Source organism: Rana temporaria, chromosome 2 (assembly GCF_905171775.1).
Source record: "Rana temporaria chromosome 2, aRanTem1.1, whole genome shotgun sequence".
Lineage (NCBI taxonomy): Eukaryota > Metazoa > Chordata > Amphibia > Anura > Ranidae > Rana > Rana temporaria.
Genome location: NC_053490.1, coordinates 235317080 through 235326698, shown reverse-complemented (window position 1 = coordinate 235326698; position 9619 = coordinate 235317080).

Below are 9619 nucleotides of genomic sequence, written 5' to 3'. Positions count from 1 at the left end.
CTGAGAATGCAGTCAGTTGACCATAGAGCTGATCAGAGACCAGAATGGCTCCAATCAACTCTATGGCCTAAGATACCGAAAACTACGAGCATTTCATGACTTTGCTGGATATAACCATGGCCATTGGGAAAGCATGTTATCACACCGATCTTGGTGTGGTCAGATGCTTTGAGGGCAGAGGAGAGATCTAGGGCCAGATTCACGTAGCGCAGCGGATCTATAGATCCGCTCGTTCTACGTGAATTAAGATCCGCTCCCGCAAGTTTAGGAGGCAAGTGGCTAATTCACAAACAACTTACCTCCAAACTTGTGACGGCGGATCCTAAATCCCCCGGCGGAATTCAAATTCCGCGGCTAGGGGAGTGTACTATTTAAATCGGGCGCGTTCCCGCACCTATTTAAATGCGCAGGCGCCGTCCGCGAAATTTCCCGGCGTGCATTGCTCCCACTGATGTCGCTAGGACGTCAGTGGTTGCGACGCTTACGTAAACGACGTCCGTCCGTATTCGAGAACGACTTACGCAAACGACGTTAAAAAATTTTAATTCGACGCTGGAACGTCGGCTATACTTAACATTGGCTGCGCCTGATAAAAGAAAGGGTAAGTATACGACGGAAAACCGCTACGGAAACAACGTAAGAACACTGCGAACGGTCCGCGTACGTTCGTGAATTTGCGTATCTCGCTGATTTACATATTATTTCTCGTAAATCAGCGGGAACGCCCCCGGCGCCATTTTTAAATTGAAAAAAAGATCCGACAGTGTAACACATTGTAACACTGTCGGATCTAGCCCTATCTATGCGTATCTGATTCTATGAATCAGGCGCATAGATAGGACCAGTTTACGTCAGAGATACGATGGTGTATCTGTAGATACACCGTCGTATCTCTTTGTGAATCTGGCCCATTGGGTCTAATAGACCCCAATTTTTTCAAACGAGAGTATGTGTCACTACCTATTGCTATCATAGGGGATATCTACATTCCCTGAGATAACAATAAAGATTATAAAAAAAAATATTAAAGGAAACAGTTTAAAAATAAAAAAGCTAAAAATTAATAATAAAAAAAAAGCACCCCTGCCCCCCCCCCCCTGTTCTCGTGCAAAGGCGAACACAAGCGTCGGTCTAGCGTCGTATGTAAACAGCAATTGCACCATGCATGTGAGGTATCACAGCGAAGGTCAAATCAAGGGCAGTCATTTTAGCAGTAGATCTCCTCTGTAAATCTAAAGTGGTAACCTGTAAAGGCTTTTAAAAATGTATGTAGTTTGTTGCCACTGCACATTTGTACTCGGCCTAAGATCATCTTTTTTATTTCATCAAACATTTGGGCAATATAGTGTGTTTTAGTGCATTAAAATTAAAAGTGTGTTTTTTAAAAAAAAAAATGCGTTTGAAAAATCGCTGCGCAAATACTGTGTAAAATAAATGCAACACCCACCATTTTAATCTGTAGGGCATTTGCTTTAAAAAAAATATATAATGTTTGGGGGTTCAAAGTAATGTTTTTTTTTTTCATGTAAACAAAAAGTGTCAGAAAGGGCTTTGTCTACAAGTGGTTAGAAGAGTGGGTGATGTGTGACATAAGCTTCTAAATGTTGTGCATAAAATGCCAGGACAGTACAAAACCCCCCTCCAAATGACCCATTTTTGGAAAGTAGACACTCCAAGCTGTTTGCTGAGCCATTTCGAGTCCCTGGGATATTTTGACACAAGTTGCGGGAAAAAGACCAATTTTTTTTTTAGTTGTCACTAAATGATATATTGCTCAAAAAAATGCCATGGGCATGTTGTGATTGTTTTTTGAGGTCCCGTACGCGGCTAGGCTACCAAAAAGTCCCACACATTTATTTATTTTTTCATTTTTCCTTGTCAAAATATCTTTATTAGGCATTAGTAATGACAAATATGCAATCAATTGACAGAATTAGAGAACCATAACATCTTGTGGAAGGGAATTCCATAACTTGTTGATGTATAAACATATAAATAAACAATTAAATGAATATTTAAGCAGAGGAGGTGATGTAGCTAAGCCTAATGCACCTCATCCAGTGTAAAAAAAAAACACTTAGAAATCAGGAGGTGTAGTGTCTAACATGACTTCAATTGATTATATTCCAGGCTTCGTGGTCATATAACTTCAGTCCCTAAATCGTAGTAGGGTGGCCTTCTAGGAATTCCTATTTGGCTCAATACTACAAGTTAAACAAGCAATGTCATGGTCATCCTTATTCTTCTAATTCCTAGACGTAAAAAGAAGCGTAAGGAAAAAGATCGAACTTGAAGGGTGAGATGATAGTAAAAATAAATAAAATGAAAAGAGAAGGTAGTAAGAAAAATAAATAATAATATAAGAAAAAAAAAAAAAGGGGGGGGGAGGAGGGAGGGGGGAGGGAGTCTGCCGGATCAGGTCGGGAGTTTACTAGCACTACTCATATCAATGGGTAGGACACCTCCTATGTGGCTGGGCTACCATGGCTTCAGAACTTCACCATTGAATGTGTTGTGCGTGATATAATCTAGCCAGGGCTTCCATATGCTTTCAAACCTGGAGATTGTGTCTGCTTCAATTGCAGACATTTTTGCGAATACCATTGCCGTATTCATTCTGTTAACGGCTTCAGTCAAGTTTAAAGTTGGTGATTTCCAGGCTTTCGCAATTGTTTGTTTAGCTGCTGTCAAGAGCTGCTTCGTTAAGTTGAAATGAGCGTGCGGGACATTATGCGGTTTTAGGTTAAGTAGGGCTGTTTTAGGGTCCATGGGGACTTTTTTATTCATAAGTACTGTAATTATTTTAAATATGTCTGACCAAAATTTCCGCACTATTGGGCACAACCACCAGGTATGAAAGTAAGTCCCTCTTTCTGCACAATTTCTAAAACATAAGTCCGAGTAATTTCTAGAGAATTTGGCCACCCTAGTGGGAACCAAGTACCACCTGGAGAGTACCTTAAAATTTGTTTCTGCCGCTAGGATGTTGACTGACACAGTTTTGGTGTTGTTCCATATTTGACCCCATTCCTCCGAACTCAGCTCTTCTCCCAAATCTTCTTCCCATTTACGAACATAAGATATTTTTCCCGGGCTGGAGTTTGAGAGCATAAGGTGGTACAATGTAGATATCACATTTCTGGCGTGTGGGGCGTTATTGCATATAGTTTCGAAAGCCGATAATCGGCTCTTTGCTATTGGCGAGCTGGATGAGGGTTGGAAAAAATTCTTTATCTGTAGATACCGAAAGATTTCCTTGGGAGGTATACCATAACGATCGCTTAAGATTGGGAAAGGGATCAACGTTGTCGAGTCAAAGAATTTATGTTTTTGTGTGCAGTCTCGATCCACCCAGTCTTTGAAGGATTTAGGGGAGACCCACGCCGGGTAGAAGGCCGGGTTTTTAATGAAAGACAGCAGGGGGGTTAATGAGGACATCAGAAGATGTTTATTTTTAGTTTTGTCCCATAGGGATAGCGAATGTTTCATGACGGGGTTATTTATATGCTTCCGTTGTTTTGGAGTGACCCATAATAAATTTGAGGTTAAAATAGGATCACATTCTATTGCCTCAATGGACACCCACATCGGTGCTTCTCGTGTAGCGTGGTATTTAGTCAGGATAGCCAATTGCGCTGCCTGATAGTATTTTTCAAAGTTGGGATAACCAAGCCCCCCTGCTGCCTTCGGAAGGTGTAATATTTGTAGTTTAATCCTCGGCCTAGAGGGCCCCCAGACAAAGGAGGAGACTCTTTTTTGAATTACCCGTAGGTAATGCGCAGGGACTGGTATGGGGAGTACTCTAAAAAGGTACAGGAGTTTAGGCAGTAAGGTCATTTTTATAGCAGAGATTCTTCCAAACCAAGAAAGAGGGAGTTGGGTCCAGGATTTTAGTAAATTCGTTAATTGCTTCAGGAGGGTTGGATAGTTACATGCATAAAGATCTGAGTTGCAAGCGGACAGTTGTATACCCAGGTATGGGATGCTTTTGGCTGGCCATTCAAACGGGAGGCCCACTTTTGCAGCCGTCAGTTCCGTGCGAGAAAGGGAAACATTGAGTGCCAGGCATTTCTTGGGGTTTATTGCCAAGCCAGAGATTGACGCAAATTGATGTAAAATTGGGAGTAAATTGGGCCCCGACACTTGGGGGGACGAGAGAAACAACAAGATATCATCAGCGTAAAGGCACAATTTATGCTTTACGCCTCCTAACTCAATGCCAAGTACCGTGGGGTCCAGCCTTATCTTTTGTGCCAGTGGCTCTATCAGGAGAGCGAATAGTAATGGGGAAAGTGGGCAACCCTGCCTGGTCCCTCTTTGGATATCAAACATTTCCGACTTATAGCCTGCATATTTCACATACGCTTTCGGGTTTTGGTAAAGTTGCAGGACCCATTTTATAAAGTTAGGGCCGAAGCCCCATTTTAATAGCGCAAATTCCATATATGACCAAGAGACTGAATCAAATGCCTGTTTGATATCCAAAGAAAGGAAACAGGCTGGGATTTTCCTCTTTTTTGCTATGCATGCCAATAGGCTTGCCCTTCTAATGTTATCTCCTGCTTGCCTGTTGGGAATAAAGCCCACCTGGTCCCGATGTATCAAAGTTCCTATTGTATTGTTTAGTCTATTGGCCAATATTTTACCGAGTAGCTTCACGTCCGTGTTTAGCATGGATATCGGGCGATAGTTGTCACATAGGGTTGAGTCAGAATGGGGTTTAGGTATCATGCATATAGTGGCTGTGAGGGATTCTTGCCTAAAGGATTTCTGATTTAATAATTCATTGAAGGCCACCACCATCATGGGGGAGAGTAGTTCACCATACGTTTTGTAGTAACGTGCGGTGAATCCATCAGGTCCTGGCCTTTTATTCAACTTTAGTTCCCTAATGGCGCTCAGGACATCCTCTTGCGTGATTGGTGCCTCCAGCATCATTTTGTGAGAATCATTCATTTGAGGCAGTTGCAAATTGGAAAAGAAAGCATCCGCATCTTGTTCAGTAAAGATACTCAAGTCATTATATAATTTTTTGAGGTGTGCACTAAATTTTTGCACAATTTTGACTGGGTTGCTAGAAATGTTGCCTCTAGTTGTTTTAAGCTGTATCGGTTTATACTTTTTATTGATAGAATTGAGCGATCTCGCAAGAAGAGTACCTGATTTATTGGCCTTGTTGTAGAAAGAATGCCTATTTCTAAGTATCGCCTTATCTGCCGACTCTGTGAGGAATAAGTCTAAATCCGTTCGTGCCTTGTCCAGACGGGCTTTTGTTGCAGGTGTGTGTGCGTGTTGGAAAGCCACAAATGCTGAATCATGTTCTGTCTCTAATTTATTAAATAACTGTTTCCGCTCCCTTTTAAGGATTCCCAATTGTCTCTGTATTTTCCCTCGTAGTACCGGCTTATGCGCCTCCCAGAGCGTGAGCGCAGAGACATCTGAAGTCGTGTTGAGTGTTATATATTCAGCTAAATTCTGTTCTATTACTGTTCTATAGGATGGGTGTTTAAGGATAATATCAGGTAAGTACCATGTTGGATCATGTTTTTTGGGAATCATAGAGAATAGGGTGGTAAGAACTGCGTTGTGATCAGACCACGGGATAGGGATGATGTTTGAATCCAGAACTTCTGGTAGCATACCAATCGTTAGGAATATATGGTCAATACGGCTAGACGATTTATGGGGGTTCGAGAAATAGGTATAGCTACGTTTAGTTGGATTTGTTTCCCTCCATGAATCCACTAAGTTGTATTTTGCCAGCAAGTTGGAAAGATTCCATTTGGTCTGATGTGTTTGGGAAAAAGGCGTTTTGTCAAGGAAAGGGAGGAGTACTTGGTTAGAGTCTCCACAAATGAGGAGTGACCCGAATTTATGTGCATTAACAACTTGCAGAAGATGCGACATGAACGGTAGAGGATTTAAATTGGGGGCGTAGTACGATACTACTGTGACTGCATTATCTAGTATATGACCAGTTAAGATGACATATCGGCCTTCTGGATCTATGATTTCTGACCTAATGGTGAATGGTGTGGATCTATGGAAGGCTATTAGCGTACCTCGTTTTTTGGTTTGGGCTGAAGCTGTGTAAACCTGAGGGTAAGAGGTATGGAAGAATTTAGGTGTCGTACTCGGGGTGAAATGCGTCTCCTGTAGACATAGAATGTGTGCTTTCTTGGTTAGGAAGTATCTGAATGCCTTAACTCGTTTCTGCGGTATATTTAAACCCTGTACATTCAGGGTTAGTACGTTTAGGGGAGCCATGGTAGCCAAACCTCAGCGTGTCTCTTACCTTGGAGTCCCAAGCATCGGCATCCCGAACTGAACCGCACAGACTGGGGAGAAGGAGGGGAGGGGGGGTTCCTGAAAACGATAGCCTTCAAGAAAGAAGAATAAAACATTACTGGAAAGCAAACAGATGCACAATATAATATACTACAAGTATTCAAATCTGGTCCGTGTTCGGAGGGGAGACATCCGAACAGGGGAAAGGGGGCCCGCGTCTGATCCTCGCAAACAATTGCGGAGTCCAGAGGGAAGCCCATGGTGGCGCATGTGGGTTCCGTGTCCTGGAGACCCGCTACCTAATAAATTTTTGTAAGAATCCTAGGTGGATACTATTGTACAAGCGATTCTAGTTATTTACATGTAGATAGCTGGGTGATATGTTCTTCCTGGGGAAGACGTTCTGCTGTGTATATGGGGGGAGAGCGGAAGCTGTGAAACGCCTCACATCAAGCATTGGGAGTGAGGATTTCCCAATGCTCCACTCAATACTTTAGGGTTGTAATAGGGCAGATCAATCCCTGAAGATGCTCAGTAAGGATGACCATGATGACAAAATTCTGTCAGGTGATTTGTGTAAAAGGCACATCAGGGATTTAAAGAAAAAATTAAAAAAAAGAATTGAGAGAGGGGATAATTAAGGTGGGAAGTATTTGACAACTGTGCCAACTCACTCTCGATAAAGGGGGGGGGGAGCTGTTAAATAGACCCACTGTAAAGGGAATAGGAGCATCTAATAACTTTTGAGAGGGGGTGCATGACCCTATGCCCTAGGGTGAATAGATATACCATACACTGAGTAGCAGAAAAAAGAAAAGGGAACAACAAAAAGGGTGTTCAACAGAAAGAGTTCAGAGCTGTTGCTCATGAAGCGCAAAGTAACTGCAAATGGTATACTAGTCAGTGCACCAAAAGGGAAGTAAAATGTTTAAGATTACAGGTATCAATCCATTGTGTCCTCTTGCTCCTGCGAATGCTCCACAAATCTACCACGCTTATGCAATTGTTGGATACCGCTGTCTTGGTTTTGCCGTGGCGAGTCATTGCGAGGGGAGTTTGATGCCGCTCTTCTGCGAGCTGCTGTCGACGTCGGTGAGCTTTCTATTATTTTAAAGTCACTCAGCGCTTGGTGAAGCTGTTCTGGGGTTCTACATACAATCTTCGTGCCTTGATAGGTAAAGCGCAGGGAGAAGGGAAAGCCCCACTGATATCTGATGTGGCGCTGTTGCAACTCCTGGAGGAGAGGTCTCATTGCTCTTCTCTTATTGATCGTGAGTTGCGAAATATCTGCGAAGATTTGAAACTCATGCCCCTGAAAGGTAAGCTTATTTTTCTCCCTGGTATTTTGCAGGATCAGCTCTTTTGTTTTATAAAAATGAAACTTTGCTATGATGTCCCTCGGGGGTCCATCAGATTTCCTCGGAGTTAGTACACGATGTACTCTATCCATTTCCAGCCTGTCAGCCGGAATGCCAGGCAATATTTCCTGACACAGCGCCAACATTGCGCCGTTCAGATCAATGACCGTTTCTGGTATACCTCTAAACCGTAAATTCGATCTCCTGGCTCGGTTCTCAAATTCCTCAAGTTTGTTCTGTAGTGTCAAATTCTCTTCTTTAAGATTTTCAATTTCAGAGACGCAATCTTGAGTAAAATTCTCTATGTCGTCCACTTTAGACTCGAGCGCATCTGTGCGACATCCTAGCTCTCTGATTTCCTTTGTGAGTTTGGTTGTAATCTGGTCTGAGGTATTTTGCAGCGCCTTGTGGAGCATTTTTTCAAACTGTTTCATGAGGCTGTTAGGAACTACTGTGCCTTGATTAATTAGTGATGTGTCCTTCTCTATTCCCTCCTCATCACTGTCAGAGGCTATGTCCCTTAGTGAAGCCATTCGTTTTGAATCTTTGGCTGATACTGCCTTTTTAATGCTCCCTGAGGCAAGAGCTTCTGAGGTGATTGGCGCCTTTTTCTGTGCTGCGCTCTTAGGATGCTGAGCGCCGCCTTTGTTAAGAGATTTTCCCTTTCCTTTCAGTCCGTTCAGCACCATTGTGGTATCGAAAGATTCCCTCACCCTTCCGACAGCCTTTCCTAAGATTTTCGACGCTGTCACCCGCTCTGTTTTTTCGATATTCACGGGTCTCTTCCGATCACGGAGCGGAGCACTAGCCAGGCATTACCGTCCCGCTAGGCGTCCGCGCATGCGCCCCTATTTTTTCATTTTTCAATCACTTGGGACAAAGAATAAAATATTCAATGGGCTCAACATGCCTCTCAGCAATTTCCTTGGGGTGTCTACTTTCCAAACTGGGGTAATTTGGGGGGGGGGGGGGGTTTGTACTGCCCTGCCATTTTAGCACCTCAAGAAATGATATAGGCAGTCATAAACTAAAAGCTGTGCAAATTCCAGAAAATGTACCCTAGTTTGTAGACGCTATAACCTTTGCGCAAACCAATATACTCTTATTGACTTTTTTTTTTGTTTTACCAAAGACAAGTGGCTGAATACATTTTGGCCTAAATGTATGACTAAAATTGAGATTTTATTGGATTTTTCATATAACAAAAAGTAGAAAATATAATTTGTTTTCCAAATTTTCGGTCTTTTTCCGTTTATATTGCAAAAAATAAAAATCGCAGAGGCAATCAAATACCTTCAAAAGAAAGCTCTATTTGTGTGAAAAAAAGGTGCAACATTGCATGACCGCGCAATTACCAGTTAAAGCAGCGCGGTGCCAAATTGTAAAAAGTGCTCTGGTCATTCAGCAGCCTAATCCTCCATGGGCTGAAGTGGTTAAATGATAGACAAGAATATCAACGAAACATTCAGAAAAACACACACGATAGAAATGTTATAAATTGAGTTGCAGTTCAGTGAGTATGATAAGTATTTGATCCCCAACCAATACATGACTTAGTACTTGGTGGAGGAACCCTTGTTGGCAAGCACAGAGGTAAGAGGTTTCTTGTAGTTGATTACCTGGTTTGCACACATCTCAGGGAGAGATTTTGGTCCACTCTTCTTTACAGATCTTCTCTAAATCCTGATGCCGCGTACACACGACCGTTTTTCGGGTTGTAAAAAATGACGTTTTTTTTAATGTCATTAAAAACTATTGTGTTTGGGCTTCAGAGCATTTTTCACGATGTAAAAAATGAGCATTAAAAATTTCAAACATGCTCTAATTTTTCACGTTGTTTTTAACGTTGTCTATTTCTACGTCGTTAAAAATAGTCGTGTGTGGGCTTTAACGACGTGAAAAAAACGCGCATGCTCAGAAGCAAGTTTTGAGATGGGAGCGCTCGTTCTGGTAAAACTAGCGTTCGTAATGGA